General features: G+C 35.7%; 1 long non-coding RNA gene across 1 annotated transcript in view; it reads left to right on the top strand.

Moving 5' to 3' along the window:
* Positions 1-14,474, top strand: part of LOC122215085 — a 45,692-nt gene extending 31,218 nt beyond the window's left edge. Inside the window, exons 6-7 of the long non-coding RNA XR_006200230.1 lie at positions 10,568-10,683; positions 14,302-14,474. This is a non-coding gene — a long non-coding RNA (uncharacterized LOC122215085). The remainder of the gene's footprint in view (positions 1-10,567; positions 10,684-14,301) is intronic.
* Positions 14,475-22,749: the final 8,275 nt, after the last annotated feature.

The following is a 22,749-nucleotide window of genomic DNA, read 5'->3' as shown; positions in this document are numbered from 1 at the left end:
ATTCATCAAGGAGTGTAGAATAAATTACCAAGAAATTACTGCAACCTTGAGCTTTTTTTTTTTTTTTTTTTTGCATTGAGAATGTCATTTCCCACAAGTCTCCTTGCTACAATTTTTTGCTGTCTGCAATTCACTGTTGCTCATAATATAGCAAGAACCAACTTTCAAAATTTGTAATTCCAGTTATGTCACATCTCATTTAAAATATTTCAGTGCCTGCATCACTCAGAATCAAATGCAAACTCTTAAGCTGACATAGAAATCCCCCTTTTGTTTTCAACTCTGGCTTGCTCTTCTCTTTTATTACCCTTCTTCACAGATGTTGTTTTTTGTTTTTGTTTTTTTTTTCACCTAGCTAATGTCTTCACAAATGTTGTCACTAAATGCAATCATCACTTCTAGCAAAATTTCTAGAGCCTTAAAATTTCATTCAACTGCCCCTCTTTGAAGCTCCAAAATATCACAAATCATATTATAATTACAATTTTACTTAATGTCTCCAACATTCAATTTGAGTTTCTTAAGGGCAGAGATTACATATCCATATTTCATATCTAGTTCTGAGTACTGCATACTGCAAGTAATGAGTGATCAATGTTTGTATAACAATTTAGTTTTTACAAAATATTCATATAGATATTAATTAACTATTGTCTAATAGATAATTGTCTAATAAATATTTTCTAGTAAATAATAAATATTGTCTAATAAATATTGCCTAATAAACAATTAACTTTATTGTCTAATAAAGACAATTTCAGGGGGTGTAGTATAATAGATGTTTCTCCTTCCAGTTTTCACCAAAAAAAAGAAAAAAAGAAAAAAGAAAGACCTGTAACTTGCTCTTGAATTTCTGGACTTAAAATTTGATAAAATTTCTATTCAATTTTATCATATAAAATCAATCCAAGGCTGAGTTCCCCTAATAAATAATTTCCATTCCAGTGTCATGGCTTTGACAGGTAAGTTACTTCAGACAAGCATCCATTATTCAAATATTAATTCAAATACATAATGTATATGCAAAGAATCAGAAAAAGAGTCACCAAAGATATACAGATCTGTTCAAAGTCCTATATATGGGCACAGCAGTATCTCAGTTACTTATATCAAGTAGTTTCCAATTGAAAATTGCGTTCTGCTGCTTGAATAAGTTAAATGTATTTTATAGTGACTTGTGATGTGCATCGCTAATATTAATCTGCCACTTTACTTACTTTTTCACTTTTTACATTTTGTTTTGATCAGAACATTTTCTATCAAAGCTCAGTCTTTATGCTGATTTTAAACTCCCTCATACATTACAGCAGGCACTGTAATAAAAGGTCACCACCCACCCTAGTAATTTAATCAGTATAAAGTGAAGGAAACACATTCTTCAAAGATCCCACAGGCATGTCCTCTTGTTTCCTTTACATTTTCATATTCACTACTGACCTCGACTTTGCATTCTTAAAGTCTATTAGCCCTAGACAATAAGCAGTGAAACACTGTTTCTATGGGGACTTTTAGACAGCTAGTCCACAGACTGAACTAAATTATCTGGACATTTTCTTCATCTCTGAAATAAGTTGCTTTTAACAGATTAACTCCAAGGGTCTTTCCAGCTCTAATATTACGCTATGTTGAGGTGGGGCATAGATTTTCATATTGAGAAATAAATACTTAGGACTTAACTATTTTATAGTTAAACCATAAAGTTGGGCATGGCAAACAAAGTGTAACAGCCCTATTTTCAGGCTATATTCATAGAGATAAAGTATGAAGAAAAAAAGGTTAGCCTCCTCTATAGAGTTTTATGGTCAGTGCTGGTTTTCATACTTCAAATGATACCACCACTCCCTGCTTCCGCTTCAAGTTGATTTTCATCATGAAGAGAGGAGTGGGAAGTGGTCTTCTACCAGATGCCAAATAAATTTTACCAAAATCAAATGCTTATTCAGTTCCCTGATTCTCATCTGGATTCCAAATTCTTTGTCCTGTAGTTTGTATGACAACAATGGATTTGATGCCCTAAATGCATCAATTTTCTTCAGCATGATACTGGTTTGCCATGTATCAATTTGGGCCTCTGTTTCACGTTTGGAGCATGCATTTTCTCTTCATTTCTCACATTTTTTCTTTCAGTTTTAGTCAATCTACAGTCTTTCCTATGCCAGATTATACAGGTATTTTTTCATTTCAACCCATGCTGTTCAGTGCTCCATGTTCATGAGGGGCATCTTTTCTCTTGATGGTAGTTTCTTCCAAGACATTGCCAATTTCAAGTTTCTCATCTATTGCATCAGTTTCTCTTCATGTATTTAACTCCTGGAGTTTCTGCTCACTCTGCTTCATTTGATATGTTAGCGTCACAATCATTACTTTTCAACCTCTCTGGGTTCTAACCAAGGAAAAAAGTAGCATCCATAGGGTAACTATAGGGAAAGAAGGATACCAAGGTGTTGCTTTTATTAAATGAGATACAGTAATTGCCAAAGTAAAGGATCTTGAGTAAGACAGATTGCAGAAAAATTATTTTACATTACTTTTATAGTATTTATTTACTGCTACATATTTCAGCCAGCTTCCTGTAGTACAAAAGGTTTTACTTCTAGAAGTGTCCTTAGTTCAGAGAAAATGAAACAGAGAGAAAGCCAGTTAGTGCATTCCTAACATAGTATGCCTTTCCCTCTTAAAGATGTCTAATGAGGGGCACCTGGGTGGCTCAGTTGGTTGAGACTCTGACTCTCGATTTTAGCTCAGGTCATGATCCCAGAGGCATGGGATCAACCCTGGCATCAGGCTCAGTGCTGAGCATGGAATCTGCTTAAGATTCTCTCTCTTTCAGGGCGCCTGGGTGGCTCAGTTAAATGTCCAACACTTGATTGCAGCTCACGTCATGATCTCATGGTTTGTGAGATCGAGCCCCCTCACTGGGCTCTGTGCTGACACTGCGGAGCCTGCTTGGGATTTCTCTCACCTTCTCTCTCTGCCCCTCCACTGCACATGCGCTCTCGCTCATTCTCTCTTTCTAACTAAATAAATAGTTTAAAAAAGATTTGGGGCACCTGGGTGGCTCAGTCAGTTAAGTGTCCGACTTCAGCTCAGGTCATGATCTCGTGGTCAGGGAGCTCAAGCCCCGTGTTGGACTTTGTGCTGACAGCTCAGAGCGTGGAGTCTACTTCAGATTCTGTGTTTCCCTCTCTCTCTGTTCCTCCCCCACTCATGCTCTATCTCTGTCTCTCAAAAGTAAATAAAAATGTTAAAAAAATTTTAAAAAAAGATTCTCTCAATCTCTCTCTGCCCCTCTTTCCCTCTCCCTCCATCTCTCTTTCTCTCTCTCTCACACACACACACACACACACACACACGTGATTGTGTGTATAATTTTATATTTAAATTTAGATTAATTTTAAAAAATTTTAATTTTTATAATCTTATTTTTTTTAATTTTAAATAATTTTAACATTTTAATTTTAAATCAATTAAAAAATATGTCCAATGAAAGCCAGTTTTACTAAACTTTAGATAGGTTTCTTTGTGACTATAGGCCTTCTTTTTCTTAAAACATTTAACATGTTTTCTCTCCCTCTTTGAGATTCAGATTTTCTCCCAGACTCCTGCCTGTTTTCCAGGCATTTCCAGGAATGTCTTCCTCAAGAATCTGAGAATCACCCCTTTGAAATGTAATTATCAAGAATGATAGAACCCCTATCTTTCAGTCTCTGTAAGAGGATAGGTAGGAGTCTAACTTTGATAAGCTTCAATTAGCAAACACAGACGTCATAATCACACTGATCACTTTCCTCCTTAATGTCCTAGAATACTTTCCCACTAGCTCAGTCCAGTGCATAAAAATTTTCCTGCCTTTTATTTCAATGGAGGTTAGTTCAATCTCTCTCCAATATTGCAATGCCCTTTATCCCTATGTAATGGTCCAGTACAATTTCTCTTTGACAGTATTAACCCTTCTTTGGGAAGAAGCCAATAAATGAATGGAAGGGAAAAACTGGAAGGATTCAATAAATTTCCACTCTAACCCCTATGGGAGAAAGGAAGAACACATAAATGTTTATAAAAGCAGTAGAAACAGAATGATCTTTCATCCCCTCCACTCTCAACAGCTCTGTTCATACTTTATTTTCCTTGAGTAGAATACAATGAATGCCCTGACATACATGAACAAGAGCATGGTGAGAGAACTAAAAACCATGACTTCTATAAATTGTTGAAACTTTTATTGGGGCCGGGGAGGAGATTCACCAGGGTGCATGCTTGCAAACATCAAATATTTAAAGGGTTTGGAAAGGGGAAAGTTATAGGGAAAAGGGATTCAGACTTCTTTTACTTGGTCTCAGAAAACAGTGCCAAGACTAATGTATACAAGTTAAAATGAAAAATGTTTCAGTTCAATATAAAAAGAACTTTCCAAAACCTTGAAATATTCTAAGATGGGATACACTCAGCAAACCTGGAAGGTGGTGAGTACACTGTCAAGAGATATAAGACACAGTGGTTTTAGGAAGTCTAGATTGAAATACTGAAGAGAAATTTCAAAGACCACAGGGATGCGTGGGAAACCAAAGGTGTAAATTTTCTTCTAGCTTTGAAAATATCCCTCTTTTTAAATTGAAAACATAGGGAATTTTTCAATTTAAAATATGGAGAATAAACTCATGTGAGGTTGACAAGAAGAACACAGTATTAGGGTGCCCAGCTGACTCAGTTAGCAGAGCACACAACTCTTGATCTCAGGATTGTAAGTTGGATCCCCATGCTGGGTGTAGAGATTGCTTAAAATTTCTTAAATGGAAAATGAAAAAAAAAACTGTATCAAATAAAAACATTAAATGGTTTAAACACACACACACACACATACACACACACATACACACACACACACACACACACACACACACAGTTTCCCTTACTAAAGTTTTTCTGAAGACACTTACTAGGAATAAGGAAAAAATACACAACTACTATGAACATAAAACCAGAGAGCCACATTACTGTGCATTCTCTGTTAGCAACCAATAGTCCCCGCAAGGATGAGAGAAACATTTTGTTATCACTGCATCCTTTATGGTCATTATTAGCCTTTAAAGCTGCAAGTGCTGCATTTCAAAATTCTTTTCTTCACTTTGCTTTCTTAACTGCATCTTTCACCTCCAAGCTAGATTAAGCTATCTATCACAGGAAACATAAAGTAGACCAATGACCTTAAGAAATTCAGAAATGGTGGGATCTTTGATTTTCAAAATAGATTAAAAATAGGATGATTTCAGATGTCCCTGTCGAATGACTCCTCTGGGAAGATCAGTCTGTGACTATTAGTGTGAATTGTCCACTATGCTGGGCTGCTAAAAGACTGTCAATTGCCATGCAGAGTATGCTTTACAGAAACCTTCTCTGAAATGTGTAATAGCTTTAGCAGCTGGATAGAAATTACCACATACTTCCTGGTCACCAAATAGAAGAGTCAGCTACCACAGTGATATGAAATGAAGGCTCACAGCAAGGTTATAAATCCAAACCAAACAAATTTCTAAGATTCATAAGATTTCCTAAGATTCACAGGTATAGACTCATCCCATGCATTCTCTGACTTACAAGGATGAACTGGATAAAACAGACTCATTGGCGTTTTGAACACCAGATGAAACATATTACTGAAGGGGGGTTGTCAACAATGTCTGCATCCAATAACAGCACTTTTTTTATTATTCAGCTATCCTTTATATACTATGAGAATATAAAATTATAAAACAAAAGAAGTAGAGAATCTTAATATTACTAAGTTTATGTGGTTTTCTATACAGATGAGACTATCACCATGAAACCACAGTGCACAATTTTAACATAATATATTCACATCCTAAAATCTTGTTCAGATGGTTTTCCATTTAAATATTATTCAACTGATCTAATAAAAAAGTTGAAGTTTAAAAAAATATAGTTGAGTAGGGGTGCCTGGGTGGCTCAGCTGGTTAAGTATCCAACTCTGGATTTTAGCTCAGGTCATGACCTCAAGGTTCATGGGTTTGAGCCCCATGTCAGGCTCTGCGCTGACAGCGTGGAGGCTGTTTGGGATTCTTTCTCTCCCTCTCTCTCTCTCTGTATGTGTATATGTATATGTATATGTATATGTATATGTATATGTATATGTATATGTATATATATGTCTCTCAGCTGTGTATATATATATATATGTATATATGTATATATATATATATATATGTATCTGTCTCTGCTGTATATATACAGAGAAACAGAGAGAGAGAGAGAGAGAGAGAGAGGGAGAGGGAGAGGGAGAGAGGGAGAGGGAGAGGGAGAGAGGGAGAGGGAGAGGGAGAGGGAGAGGGAGAGGGAGAGGGAGAGGGGGAGAGGGGGAGAGGGGGAGAGGGGGAGAGGGGGAGAGGGGGAGAGGGGGAGAGGGAGAGAGGGAGAGAGGGAGAGAGGGAGAGAGGGAGAGAGGGAGAGGGAGAGAGGGAGAGAGGGAGAGGGAGAGAGGGAGAGAGGGGGAGGGAGGGAGGGAGGGGGGGAGAGAGAGAGAGGAGTAAAATGTGTTATATTCTTCTTTAAGGATCTTGTCCTAAATGTTTCTCATTTACTTTCCACCAAGATAAAAGTGAACGTGTACCTCATGCTTCCTGTTATGTACAGACATCATCAATCAAGACTTAAACCAGAAAGGAATTTTAAAATCTATACAGTGCTTTTAAAATAAATAACACAGGACACCTGGGTGATTCAGTCAGTTAAATATCTGACTCTTGATTATGGCTCAGATCATGATCTCAACGTTTCTTGAGTCTGAGACCTACTTTGGACTCTGTGCTTACACTGCACAGCCTGCTTAGGATTCTCCCTCTCTTCCTCTTTCTCTGTCTTCCCCTACTTATATGCTATGTCTCTCTCTCAAAATAAATAAATAAACTTAAAAAAAATAAGGAGGGGTACCTGGGTCGTTCAGTTGGTTAAGCATGTGACTTCAGCTCAGGTCATGATCTCACAGCTCATGTGTCCGAGCCCCGCATCGGCTCTGTGCTGACAGCTCAGAGGCTGGAGCACCTTCAGATTCTGGGTCTCCCTCTCTCTCTGCTCCTCCCCTGCTCACATACTCTCTGTCTCTCAAAAATAAATAAACTTTAAAAAATAATAAAATAAATAAACAAAATTTTAAAAATATAAATAAATAAATAAATAAATAAATAAATAAATAAATAATAAATAATGAATAGATAGATAGAAATATTGCAATAATACATACCACTGACATTAATATTAGGTAGTCTTGCCTGATTCTATAGAATGTCAAGGCCTGTGCCTCTTTTTATATGCTAAATAGTTTATTCTTCCTTAAGTAAATGACCCAGATCATTGAGTATGTCAGACTAGAATTCCAACTGGTCTACTGCTTCCAAGTGTCTCCATTCCTGGAACTTCTCACTTAAATTTAGGTGACAATTTGATTTCACTGGAGGTTACAAACCTTGCTCTTCATATCCTTAAAGAGAATCTCCTCTAATCACATTATTAAAACCAAGGAAAAATTGAAACTTTCAGCATCTCCAGCTCTCTAACGTCAAGAAAATTTTATCATTTGTTTTTCTATCTAGAGACAGAAACAAGAAGAAAAAAGAACATATAAGATGGACTATATAACTAGTGTAAAAGCCCATGGTTTTTCTCAAAGTGTATAATTTTTTCTTTTCTAGCAATTAGGCCTTTGAAGGCAGATAATCGTTTTCATTGCATGATCTCTTAGCAGCAATAAATAACCCAGAATAGATATTAAAACTGTATTTTCTTACAGTTTTGAAATGGAATTTCCAAATATGCACAAGATTTTTTTTCAAACCAGTGTCTAGCATGGAATTGTTATCAACAAATTTGTAACAATAAGGACTTTTTTTTTTCCTTACTGGAAGGATCTTGTCTCTGGTAAGTTAGCTTGGATTTAAGTTTGTACTAAACTGGCAAGCATTGATATTTCTTTATAAAAGTTCTTGTATGTGTGCATTTTTACCCCCAAATGAATTTGCGTGCCTTGAAACAAAATCCCTTGCATTTATTTATGATAAAATTCTCTTGAGTTAATTATAGCATTTCAGATGTGGGAAGTGTGTGCACACTGCTTACTGACAGGTTGACTCGTGAAACTGAACACTGAAATTACTCTAATGAGCAGAAAGAATACTCAAGACAAATGATTGGATGCTGGAACTTTCTAAATTTTCTTGAAAAAGTCAAAGGGTGCCAAACCTGGGGAAACCTGTGAAAGAAATGATTATCACTATTTGTATAGAACAATACACACACACACACACACACACACACAAGATAATATAGATCTGTGCTGTCCAGTAAGTAGTCAGTAGCCATACGCAGTTATTTAAACTTGAATTAATGAAAATTTAATTTAAATATAAATTTCTTACCTGCACAAACAAAATTGTAAGTGCTAAGTAGCCTCATGTGGTTAGGGCTGCCATATTTGACAGTGCTAATCAGTAATAGTTCCACTATCACAGAAATCTCTATTGAACAACAGTAATATAGAAACATTTGAACACTCTTTAAGCCAGGAATCTCCTCCCCAATATCTTCATTCATAATATAAATGTTCATGCATTACTTAAGCCCACATACAAATGTTCTAGGGATGCAGGAAAGATTTATTCTGGTACAAAAAAGGAGTTTTGGGGCACCTGGTTGGCTCAGTTGGTTAAGCCTCCACTTCTTGATTTTGGCTCAGGTCATGATCTCATGGTTTGTGGGATCAGCCCCCATGTCTGGCTTTGTGCTGACAGCACAGACTACTTGGGATTCTCTCTCTTTCTTCCTCTTTTTCTGCCCCTCTCTACTCACGCATTCTCTCTGTCTCTCAAAATAATAAAGTTTAAAAAAAAGCTTTTTCTTTCTCTGTCAACCCTACCTCTGATAAAAGGTAAATCTCACTCTCTCACTCTCCTTTAAATGTCCTGTTACTCCTTTTCTTACTATCTACCAAATCCAGTTTCAAGAAAAAGATAAGCTTTTAGGTACTTAAAGCATAGGGTGAATCTTCCTTCCTTGCCTCACTGAAATATAACTGAGTCATATATATATATATATATATATATATATATATATATATATAACACATACACACACACACATATATACATACACATGCATCTATATAATACATGATACATATTACATATACATATGTGTACATATTATACATAATAAACACACAAATATGTACACATATATACATATGAAAATCATCACATTTTGTCAGGAGATCGTTTGGGGAAAAGAAAGATTTTTTTTTTCCCAAAAGCCTTAATTAAAGCAGTTATTTGCCTATTTATAGCATAGCTGGGAAAAGTGCTAATGCTGTAGTTCTGACAAGGCTATAATGGAAATCCGTCCACCAATTCTGTTCTGCACAACAACATTATGTACAGAGCACAGAACCAACAGCAACCTAAATGAGTTATTCATTCGTATCATTTATTCATTCAGTAAATAAATATTATTTATTTATTCTGTGGAGCACATTTGGTTATTTCAGAAGGCAAAGTAGCTTAAGAAACCGTTTCTATACTTCAGAAACTTACACTCTTGAAGAAAAATCCTATTGAATACAATTAAAACACGAAGTAATAGGGTGTCTTTTCTTCTTTAGCTACATGTAGTAGGGACATACATTTGAATAAATGATATTAAATGATTACAGCTATCAGGGCGCCTGGGTGGCTCTGTGGGTTGAGCGTCCAACTTCGGGTCAGGTCATGATTTCATGGTTTGTGAGTTTGAGCCCCGTGTCGGGCTCTGTGCTGACAGCTCAGAGCCTAGAGCCTGCTTTGGATTCTGTGTCTCCCCATCTCTCAACCCCTCCCCTGTTCATGCTCTGTCTCTGTCTCTGTCTCTCAATAATAAGTAAATGTTAAAAATATAAATTATTACAGCTATTACTTACTGATTTCTTAGTATACTGCAGGTGCTGTGAGAAATATTTTACATACATAAACCTAATGTTCCCAACAATTCTATGTATTTGAGATATTACCATCTCCATTTTACAAATACAGGAAAGAAAGCATATGGTGTTTCAGTCACTGTTTCAAAATTAATATCTAGTATGTAAAGGATCATCATGCAAACCCAATTATCTGATAAAACAAGATGGTGGTATGTCAGAACCATAATGCACTAAGGACACAGGTTACTGAAACATGGAAGAAAGTGCCATTCCAACAGTCTTATCAGGGTAAGCTTCACAGAATAGGTAATATGTGACAGGGACCTTGCAGGTGGTAGTGATAATTTCTGAAGAGGGAATCGGTATACCAGCCAAGGAAGTGTATGTGCAGAATCACGGGGAACTGAAAGAATGACAACAGTTCCATTTTATTTGAGCAGAGAGTATTAGAAAATGACAGAGGGGAGGTTATAAAGGTGAGTCAGAGAAAGGTAACAAATAGTTTTGTAAAGCTAACTAGGTTAGGACTCTACTGCATAAGTAATAGTGAAACTATGAATGTCTTGTATATAGGGGAGTAACCTATATAAAATTTACTCTTCACAGAGTGGAGGGACCTGGATGATGAAGTAGGTGGCTCCTGAACTCCCCTGCTCCCACAAATGCACCAAATTTACACCGACACATACAGCAACCCCCTCTGAGAGAAATCCAGAAACCAGGTGAGTGACTCTTACAGACTGAGTGAAAGAGAAAATAACCACATCGAAACAGGTAGGAAAGGCTGAGACACTCTCACCATAAACTTCACCCCTGGCACATTGCCATATAACCAAAAGAAAACCAGTAAGTTTCAGCTTCTCCCTTAGGATCAAAGGGCTTGGACTGGACATCTAGCAGCACAACTTTTAAGGCGACCCAAGGGACAATCACCCTAAACACCTAGCTCTAAAAGCCAATAAGACACAAGTCCCACAGAACTAGAGCAAACAAAGAAGCAGTTCTTAAATGGGCATATGAGCATTCACTATGACTATTCCCCATGCATCAGCAGAGAGGAAGCAGGGAAAACACCCATCCCAAGTCTTTCCATTGAAGGAGTGTGATTGCATACTTGCTTCTGATTAACATGTTTTTAGGGGCTGGCTGTGATCCTCCCTGGAGCCCAGGGAAGCTGGTGGGCACTTCTCCACCTTTTCCCTCCAGCTCACTCCAACAATAAAGTCAAGTTGACAGTACTTCCCTGGAAGGAACTTGTGCACATACCTAGCACTCCAAATTTTTATGGTTGTCACTCAAAGCATGGTACCCAAGTCACACAGATATGACAGCTCATGGCTTAGATACACAAGTCCCCTAGAACTACAGCAAACTAAGCAGTTTGTAAATGCCTGAGAATTCAGCACCTAATCAGTATGCATCTAGGTGCTGACTGCAATCTTCCCCTTGGAGCCATAAACAGGTATTCCATCTCCTCACCTACAGGGAAACACAATTAACAGCTTGTACTAAATATGGTGCTCCCATGCTGACTGAAGCATTAGTCACAACAGCCAAGATATGAAAACAAGCTAAGAGGCCATCAACAGATGAGTGAAGATGTGATACACCACCCGCCCCCCAACACACACACACACACACTTTTCAGCCTTAAAAATGAAGGAGATGCTGGCCTTTGCAACACCATGGGTGAACTTGGAGGACATTATTCAAAGTGATATAAGCCAGAGGAAGACAAATACCACATGGTATTAATTATATATAAAATGTAATAAATAAAGCAGTACTGATAACTCAGAAACAGAACAGAATGGTGTTTTCCAGGCATGGAAAGGTAAGGGAAATGAGTAGATGGTAAAAGGGTACTAACTTTAAGTTATAAAATAAATCAGGTCTGAAGTTCTAAAGTATGACATGGTGACTCTAATTGATAATACTCTATTGTTCCTGTATAATTACAAATTGCTCGGGGTGCCTGGGTGGCTCAGAGACCTGAAATACCCATCCATATTGAATATGTGACTCATAATTAAAAATAATTTTAACTCTAGGGGCCCCTGGGTGGCTCAGTCAGTTAAGCATTCAACTTAGCCTCAGGTCATGATCTTGCAGTTTGTTACAGACCCAGATCGGGCTCTGTGCTGACAGCTCAGGGCCTGGAAACTGCTTCCCATTCTGTGTTGCCCTCTGTCTGTGTTTCTCTCTCTTTTTCTCTTTTTCTCTCAAAAATAAACGTTAAAAACATTTTAAAAAAGAATTTTAGCTCTGTATGTCATGACATGAATAGATACCCAGGATACATTTCTAAGAGATAAAGAACACAATGAACTCCAACATTCATAAAATAACCAAAATTTTGTTTAAAAAAAAGAAAAAAAAAAACAGGGTGCCTGGGTTGCTCAGTTGGTTCAGTGTCCGACTTCAGCTCAGGTCATGATCTTGAGTCCGTGAGTTCGAAACCTGCGTCAGGCTCTGTGCTGACAGCTCAGAGCCTGGAGCTTGCTTCAGATTCTTTGTCTCCTTCTCTCTCTGCCCCTCCCCCACAAGCATGCTGTCTGTCTGTCTGTCTGTCTCTCTCTCTCAAAAATAAACAAATATTAAAAAAGATTTTTAAAGAAAAACATTAGGGGTGCCTGGGTGGCTTGGTCGGTTAAGCATCCGACTTCAGCTCAGGTCATGATCTCACGGTCCGTGAGTTCAAGCCCCGTGTCGGGTTCTGTGCTGACAGCTCAGAGCCTGGAGCCTGTTTCAGATTCTGTGTCTCCCTCTCTCTCTGCTCCTCCCCTGTTCATGCTCTGTCTCTCTCTGTCTCAAAAACAAATAAACATTAAAAAAATTTTTTAAAAAAGAAAAAAAAAGAAAAACACAAATAATGTAAAGTAAATTTACTAAAATTATTGAAGAAACGTTCATTTAGGCATGGTTATCTTCACTGAGGGTTATCCTTCAAGTGGACTTCAAAGAATTTAAAATTTTTCTACATTATATAATTCTATATTATTTGAATTTTTATAGCACTGATTATTTTTTAATCAGAGAAGAATGTAACATTTATAAAAGCTATGGATTCCCTTCTTACTCTGTGTAAGATAATGATAATAAGCCCTGTCCTGTCAAATTCACAGGTATGTAGCCAGGCTGAAATACGATAACATACAAAAATTCTTTGGCAAGTATAAAGTGCTCTGCTACTACCACACAAGGAGGCTCTTTGCCAGGAGTCAACAATGCTTGTGTTCTTGGGAAGAGAAAAGACTGTTGCCATGTCACATCTACCTTGTTATAGGTGCAGAATATAAATCTTTATTTCTGGATTGACACCACCTACTGCAGATAGTTGTTAAGAAAGATTATCAAATTGTGAAGAACTGTTAACACACAATAAAATGCTACAAAAAATTACCATTTTAAGCATGAGAGTCAAGAGGAACTAGACTGAGGGATTCCAGGGAAGAGACTGAGAAAAATCTTACCTCTTTGAATAAATTTGTAGCCATATTTAAATAGCATAAATTTCTTCAATAAAGTTATTTTTTTTACCTTTTTGTCTCCTTTCTTTGTATCTTTACTCTTTCTTTCCCTCTTTCCTCCCTTTCTTCCCTCCTTTTTCCCCCATCTATCATTTGGCTATTTCTTTCTTTCTTTTTTTTTTTTTTTTTTTTTTTTTTTTTTTTTGAAGTATAGCTGATACACACGGTTATATTAGATTCAGGTAGACAACATAGTGATTGATAATTTTATGCATTATTCAGTGCTCACCACAGCAAGTGTAAACTCACCATCTATCACCATCCCATGTTACTACAATATTATTAACTGTATTCCCTACACTCTGCTTTTCATCACCTTGACTTATTTTTTTTTTAATTTTTTTTTAATGTTTATTTTTGAGAACTAGAGAGAGAGTGTGAAAGGAGGGAGGGGTAGAGAGACGGGGAGATCCAATACAGGCTCTCTCCAGGCTCTGAGCTGTCAGCACAGAGCCCATGCCGAGCTCAAACCCACGAACCGCTAGATCATGACCTGAGCCTAAGTTGGAGGCTTAACTGACTGAGCCACCCAGGCACCCTTTATATCCATGTCTATCTGTCTTTGTCTCTATCTCTATAGATAGATATATAATTCTTTTAATTGACATTTATTTTAGAACAGCAAGTTTGCACCTCTTAAGCCTTTTCATCTATTTCACCCATCCATCCCCATTTCCCCTCTGGCAACTACCAGTTTGTCCTATTTAAGAGATTGTAGTACACTTGAAATTAATAACACTGTATGTTTATTATACTTCAATTAAAAATAATACTTTAAAAAAGTCTTTGTTCATTTGTTTTGTTTTTTAGATTCCACACAAAAATGAAATCAAAACCACAATGAGATATCATCTAATACCAGTCAAAATGGCTGGCATCAAAAAGACAAGAAGTAACAAGTGTTGAGGAAGATGGAGAGAAAAGGGAATCTTTGTGCGTTGTTGGTGGGAAAGTAAATTGGCACAACCTTTGTAGAAAATAATATGAAGTTTCTTCAAAAAATTAAAAGTAAAAATGCCATATGATCCAATAATTCCAGTACTGGGAATTTACCCAAAGAAAATTAAAATATACTAATTTGAAAAGATATCTGTACCCCTATGTTTATCGCAGCATTATTTAAAATAGCCAAGAAATGGAAGCAACTCAAATGTCCATCAATAGATGAATGGATGTGGCTTGCACACACACACACTGGATTATCATTTAGGCACAAAGAAATGAAATCTTACCACTTGTGATAACATGGTGGACACAGAGAATATTATACTACATGAAATTAGTCAGACAAAGACAAATCTGAATAAAGTTCTTCCTATTTTTTTTTAAATCAGGATCTAATTAAGATTTAATTATTTCATTTAGTTGTCATGTCCCTTTTTTTATTTATTAATCTAGGAGTTTGCCCTATTTTAGTTATTTCTTTTTTTTCAGTTTTTATTACACTGACATTTTCAAAGAGATAAAGCCAGATGGCTTATAGAAGTCCCTCAATTTGAATCACTCTAATTAGATTCTCATGATTTCTCATGATTAGATTCAGACTGAATACTTTGGTAGTGATATTATATAGATAATGCTTTTTCCTTCTCAGCTGACTTATATCAGGGTACAGATGATGTCATTTATACACATTATAGATGATGTTGAATTGAGTCACTTGATTAAGATGTCTCTGCTTTCTCCAATGTGATGAGAAATTTTTCATCTTGTAATTAATAAGTGTTCTATAAAACATTTGGATATTTTTTACAATGTCATTTACATAACAACATGAAGCAATGCATGTCTCCTGGAATTAAGAAATAAGTGAATATACATAGGAATAGATGAAATCGATTAATACAGACAATATTTTGAAAGACTACCTAGGCTCTTACTTACTATGCAAGAGTACTGAATCTTACTATAGGCGTTTTTGTTTTGTTTTGTTTTGTTTTCTAGTAAAAGGGTATGTTGAAATATAAGGAATAAAAGCAGTTATAGTATGGCATAGGGTAGTAAGAATATTTTACAGTATTTGATATTAGGTAATAAAGTAAACATGGAATAATAGGAGCTGATATGAGAAATCACATTGGGGACTTGTGATGACATTTTAGGACTTTTTATGAGTAAACAGACAGAAATAGATTCATAATTTGAAGTCTGGATAATTATTAACAAAGAAATAATTTTAAATCACTAGGTATGGGATTTAAGAGGAAAATGGTTACTGCTCAGTTTTGGTTAAGTTGCATTAAAGATAACCACATGCCACATATGTTAAAGATGTGAAGTATAAGTGGTTACTCATCACTAGAACAATAGAAAAGCAGTGTCAAAAAATAGATTTAAATGTAAGTCAAATGCAGATAAAATTTGGAAGCATGGATGTTTGAAGCAAGAATGATAAAAAGAAGCATGGAGATTAGAGCACTGATCCCTGGGCAATAATCCTCAGTGATGCACTGTTTTGGAAAAAAATAGGAACAAATGGAAGTAAATCAGAAAAGGAAGGGACACTTAGAGAAATAAAATATCCAACCACACTGCAATACTATAGAAATGTAACAAAGGAAGCTGGAAATTTCAACAAGTATGTGGCTGACTGAGCAATTTACCAAATGATGAAGAGAATTAAGGAAAATAATTATGGAGAAAATTTAGACAATTAGGAGATATTGTTGAGTTCTGAAAAACTATTTCAATAGTGGGAGAAAAAGCCAGACTCAAGACATAATAAGGAGATAATCAGTAGTGCGAAAAACAAGGTGGGTGGTGGGAAGTAGTATTTACCCTGGAAATAATTTTCTTTTTTATTTTTTTAATGTTTGTTTATTCTTGAGAGAGAGAGCAAGAGCGAGAGACAGAAGAGAGTGAGAGAGAGAACATGAGCAAGGGAGGGGCAGAGAGAGAGGGAGACACAGAATCTGAAGCAGGCTCCAGACTGAGCTGTCAGCACAGAGCCCGACACGGGGCTCGAACTCACAAGCCATGAGTTGATGACCTGAGCTGAAGTAGGGCACTTAACCGACTGAGCCACCCAGGTGACCCAAGGAAAGAATTTTCAATTACAAGCATTGTTTATGTTAAAATTCTATGACTAGAAATTGAAATTGCTCAAAATATTCATATAAATATATCTTGTTATCTCAAGAAGCTTTATGAATCTACAGTCTGTACAACAACCATACATAAAAAATTGGTACATTGATGTCCCACTGATATTTACATATATATTTATATTGATGTTTATGTTTGTTTATATTCACACCCATTTTCATATTCATATTCAAGGGTCAGTCGTGTGACCCTTCATATCTTCACTCGACACTATTTAGGCTGATTTGCTCTCTTCGTTGTCCAGTGAAGCCCAAATCTCCCCGTTTGCTACTCTGCCTTGTGCATCTACAATAGCTATTATATATGATTATTAAGCATTTCCCATAACATTTACAGCTAGCAATTTTGGGGTACAAAATGGGATTCCAGGAGGGAAACACAAATTATTAATCCATGCTTACAGAACATTAAGTTTAGCTGGCAATGTTCATCTAGGTATGAATTAGGTATCTTCAAGTTTAGCATATCATATAGGAATAATGAGGTTTAATAATTCCCAAAAGCTCTCTGCAAATTTTATCTCCACAGTTCTGAATTTTTAATAATAACATTCTGTTCTTATATTTTAAATAAAAATCTATTCCCAATTTCTCTACTTTTCTTTTTCGAATAATTCTGAACATCCATTGAAACAAGCATGTTTTTAATAATGAAAGCCTGTGAATATTGTCTGATTATAAATGGAAGGTTGTTGTCAGGTTTTATTTCCATATCCGATGCCACAATACCTAACTTCTTTAAAAAAATCTGTGCTAGAAGGAGGAAACCTGTGTTGAAGTTATACAAACAATTACTAAAAATGCAGCTGAAATGCTGAAAAAGACTCCAAGGTCTAATTAATTTAATTAGAAAGGAGAATGGCAAGGCTATTTTTTCCAGATGAGAAATGGTGGGACAATATACAAAAATTAAAGAAAGAAAAGAAAAGATCCATGGCATGGGTCTCTGATCGCAGGCCACTTTCAGCCCTGTACTTACTGAACCTCTGTTCTACATTGGTGAGAGTGTACGAAAGTAGAAATGTAAGACACATTCTGGGCTTGAAATCTGTATTGTGGGGGCTTAGAATTTAGTGATAAGTGGCATTAATCAAGAAGCAAACATAGCTTTATGGAACCCTGTGCTGCTTGCTCTTTTAGGAATACTACTTTCCAGTGTTGTTAGAGGCAACTTATCATTCTGAATTTGTAATTTCCAAGATGTGGGGACAAGGGGCACTGGGGCACAACTGTGATGGCACTGGGGTTTGTCAGCCTTGATGATGGTCAAAGACAGATGGGCACATTTGAGTCAGCAGGGCATGGACAACTCTGTATCTGCGTTGCACTTATATCACCTATAGACAGGCATTTTTATGACAGGACACTTGAAAGGGAGAGCCTCGAGTATGAAATATGAAAGAATAAGCAAAAAGAATACATACGTTCTATTTTTTTGGAATCACTGAATCCTAAAATTAGCTGATAATTAAAACAACCATCAGATTTCATTATTAACATGTTCAGTCACCAATGTCCATGCATATTCCTCCCTGACTTAAACATTGTTGATTAAATAAATTTCCTAGATATTCCTTCTTACTATTTAAAGATGTCCAATATATTAAAAAGCAGAAAGTAGAAACCATTAGTTGAAAGGATATAAGTTGAAAATATATTGATTAAAACTATGAATATTGGGGCACCCGGGTGGCTCAGTCGGTTAAGAGCCTGACTTTGGCTCAAGTCATGATCTCACAGTTTGTGAGTTTGAGCCCCATGTCGTGCTCTGTGCTGACAGCTCAGAGCCTGGAGCCTGCTTTGGATTCTGTGTCTCATTCTCTCTCTGTCCCTCCCCCACTTGTGCTCTGTCTTTGTATCTCAAAATAAATGTAAAAAAAAAAATTAAAAATTATGAATATTACTAAAGTAAGCATTCCATGTGATTGTTTTTTCCTCTACTCATCACTTTGATATTCCATCACTGTTCATTTTATTTATTTTCTTAGGCTTATTTATTTATTTTGAGAGAGAGAGAGAGAGAGAGAGAGAGAGCGAGCAGGGGAGGGGTAGTTAAGAGAGAGAGGGAGGGAGAGAGAATCCTAAGCAGACTCTGCACTGTCAGCTCAGAGCCTGACATGGGCTCTAATTCATTAACCGTGAGATTATGACCTAAACTGAATCAAAAGTGGGATGCTTAACCAGTTCAGATACCCAGGTACCCCAAATGTTCATTTTAAATGTATTTTTGCCTTTTGTGAATTTTTCACAATCTGTATTCATTTACTTTTTCATTTTTTTGACAAATATTTGTCAAGCACTTACTCTCTGCCAAATACTCTATAGATTGATCCGTGTCTTCAGAGACATTTAGTAGAGCTTACAAACATTAATTTATCAATCATATAAATGTTAATGTGCATCTATGACAATTTCTGTGAAGATGAAGTTCACTCTAAACTTATGCCTAATAAGGGTGGTCATATAAAAATAACTTCAGATTAGAAGAATAGAATTTAATTAATAAAGTGTATTTATAAATTTAGAAAACACCATGAAAATACCTTGTAATAAAAAGGAACTTGTTGAATAATTATGCTATTAATGCAGACCACTCCAGAAGAGAAGGGAAAAATTTAGAGATGAGCTGACAAGATCAGTAAGGTGATACCATGTATCTTTTCTATTATGTTATATTGCCCTTCAAAATATTTACTTCAGTCAGGATGGCATTTTGTCCTATCATTAAGTACATGTGTATACATACACACATATATGTATAAACATAGCACACCACACACACAGACTCAACTTTAAAGCAGCTTTTACAAAATATAATAGCATTCCGTGATTCTGTATAATCAAAAATTTTTAAAGTTTATTTATTTATTTAGAAAGAGAGACAGTGGGGCAAGGGCAGAGACAGAGGGAGAGAGAATCCCAAGCAGTCTCGGCACTGTCAGTACAGAGAGCGATGTGGGGCTCAAACTCAAGAACCATGAGATTATGACCTGAGCCGAAGTTGGACGCCTAGTCAACTGCCCACCCGGGTGTCCCTGTATTGCCAAAATTTAATGGCATGCATCATACTCAGAAATGAAGCTCCAGAGAATAGAATCTGAAACCTCTATTTGGATTCAGCCTAAGTTCTGCTTTAATAATATGATGGTGTGAACAACTATTAATAGTAAAATTACATTTGCCAATAAAATTGGACATTTTATTATAGTATAATCTGAAGCCACTGAAGATTCTAAAGTTATTTCCTTTGTACTTTACCTACAACCAAACATGTACATTACTGCCGCCTCAATGCCTGTTAACAGCTTGAAAATAAGTTTGAACTTTAAGATCTTATTCAATAACGATGTTTTCTCTTCTGTTTTTGCATCATGAAGACTTACTGAATGCAAATTATTGGCAGATACACTGGATTGTAAATTAGCTTATGTTCCAGGCAAATTTGAACATTCAAATAGTTCCGATCACCTAATAAATTTTCAATAATTACCTTTCTCTTTGTAAATGCATATGCATTGTTTTATATGCAAGTTTAAAATTTGGGTTGTAGTCATTTTGACTTCTCTTTCACCATCTCTATCACCCACAATTCCCCAAAACCTATCTGGTGTTACCTAGACCATGGAGCCCTTTCCAAATGCTACAATTGGACATAATTGGTCTCTCTTTTAAATCTGATTACATTTTAATTTCTCTCATGGTACTTAACTTACTTGCTACATTTTGTAATCTTTGTGTTTACTGTTAACATCTCATTAAAAGATACATTTTTTAGTTGACAACTCTAATATCAAACATCCCAATAGTGTTTTGTACTGAAGTATTGAATACATATTAACTGGGACATATTAAACTATAGTCTAAAACCAAGTACAGAATACTTTGTATTAAACCATCTCTTTTTTTCACAGAACAAAATTACAATATGACATTAGTGTATAACAATATCCTTAGAACATGGAATCTAATACAATCTGAAACTGTGAACAAGTCTTAGAACAGAGTGTATATGCAAAAGTAGTGGGAAGAGGATGGAAAAAGGAATTTGAAATAAGGACATAAAAGGGAGTAAACAACAGTTTAAGGATTTTATCCTAGACTCATTAAAGAGTTAAACTCTCCTAATCAAGAGAGCTGATAAAGGGGAATTATAAGGAGATTAGTACATATATGCATATGAATACAGACAGAAAATTAAATTGAAGAATGTAAACAGAAATGTGTACATAAAAAGTAGTTTTGCATGTTTTCTATATAATAAAGGAATCATCTGAGAAAGAAGTTGAAAAATAAGTGATAACCAAAAGAATGAATAATTCAGTAAACAATTGAATGGCTTAGTAAATAAAATGATGTGCAAGTTGGCTTGTTGTTGCTAAAGTATGCAGACATGCAAGAAATACCTCTTCACCATTAACAAAGACCACAGAGGTGGGAAGATTCAATCTTTAAATAGCACTAATGAAATTGACTTAACTGGTTCAAGGTGGAAATAGAAAATCAAAACAATTATATGTGCCTATGGTATGTAATTTGTCTTTTAAAGGCAAAATCATTTGTTTAATCATATACAGAGATATTTCCATTAATTCAAGCATTCTGTTGCAATCAAAAGTATACATTTCAAATGTGTCCACAATGGAAAATGCTTTTTATGTGTGATGGCATCATCAATATGTCACATTTTATTGTTTTATCAGTTGATAATTAATGACTACAGAGCATGAAATTAATCTCACATACTCATTTATTTCATCTAGCTACCAGCCTCTATATATGTATATATTAAAATTGATATTAAAAGCATTCTACTTTTAATCATTGTAGAAGACAAGATTTCATTAATTTCACTGAACAGAAAAACTAGAAATTCTAAGATTCCTTCTAAATAAGAAAATTGATGTTTTCTGTAATATTATTCCTACTGCAGTAAAGCACTTTACAACTTTTCCTGGTGTTAATGATGTAATTGGGAATTTCAGCGTATCTACTGTTAGCTCAAAATTAGTTCTGAATATGAGAAGGTTTGGTCCACCAAGGACTATCTATGTTTTTTCTTTCCTTATATGGTTTCTTCTATGTCACATTTATGCACAATCAAGCCCTGAGATTAGTACATAGAGTCTTGGATATTACTAATTCTCTGCAAATGCACACTCCCAAAGTGTTTTTACTTAGGTCAACGAAAAATGTGTAAAGAAGAAGACACCAACTTTTTTTTTTTTTTGAGTTGTCTTAACAGTTAGTAATGAGACTATCATGATCACAGATGAAAATATCCTTAACTGAAATGTTTCAATCAAATACCTCCTATAAGTATTTAATTAAATATTTTTTTAATTCCTGTGAGTCAAGTCTCAGATTTCTAAATGCAATAATTGAAAAATAATAAGTTTAGCTAGGCTAATCATTTCTCTTATTTGCCAAATACCCAACGTGCATTAAAAAAGTGGTCCTCTATGATTTTGTTAGGACTGACCCAGAAAGAATGCACAGACCTTTACTTGAATACACATCTGTTTTCCAAGACAAAAAAAAATACAAATACAAATTTAAAAAAAATAGAAAAAAAACAGAAAATGCAAACATTTTTAGAAAATATATATTTATGGATGTTTCCAAATTTCACAGCTTTCCTTGTTAAGATGTTTTTCATAAATTTCTACAGAGAAGTATAATAGTTTATTTATTTAAGGTGAAGAACTGTGCAAATTCAAACCTTTATTCTACTCTAGCCTTATTTTTTAAATGTATCAAAATATATGTAATATCATTTGTAAAACAAAGAACTTCCTATCCCTGGTAGCTCAATTCATTTTGCATTTAGTGTCACACAGTCACTAACTAAGTACCTGGAATAAAACATTGTTTTGGTAATCTTAATTGAGGTTGATGCATGACCTTTTCCCACTGTTGGCAGATATGTGCATTTTGTCATTTCACCAACCTGCACATGTGAACTTAAGTGAATTGTGTATTTATGAAAGAGAGGAGAGGGGCGCCTGGGTGGCTCAGTCGGTTAAGCGTCCGACTTCGGCTCAGGTCATGATCTCGCGGTCTGTGAGTTCGAGCCCCACGTCGGGCTCTGTGCTGACCGCTCAGAGCCTGGAGCCTGTTTCAGATTCTATGTCTCCCTCTCTCTCTGCCCCTCCCC

The sequence above is a fragment of the Panthera leo genome, chromosome A3 (genome assembly GCF_018350215.1).
Source record: "Panthera leo isolate Ple1 chromosome A3, P.leo_Ple1_pat1.1, whole genome shotgun sequence".
Classification (NCBI taxonomy): domain Eukaryota; kingdom Metazoa; phylum Chordata; class Mammalia; order Carnivora; family Felidae; genus Panthera; species Panthera leo.
The sequence above is the reverse complement of the archived record's forward strand: the minus strand, read 5'-3'. Positions and strand labels throughout refer to the sequence as shown.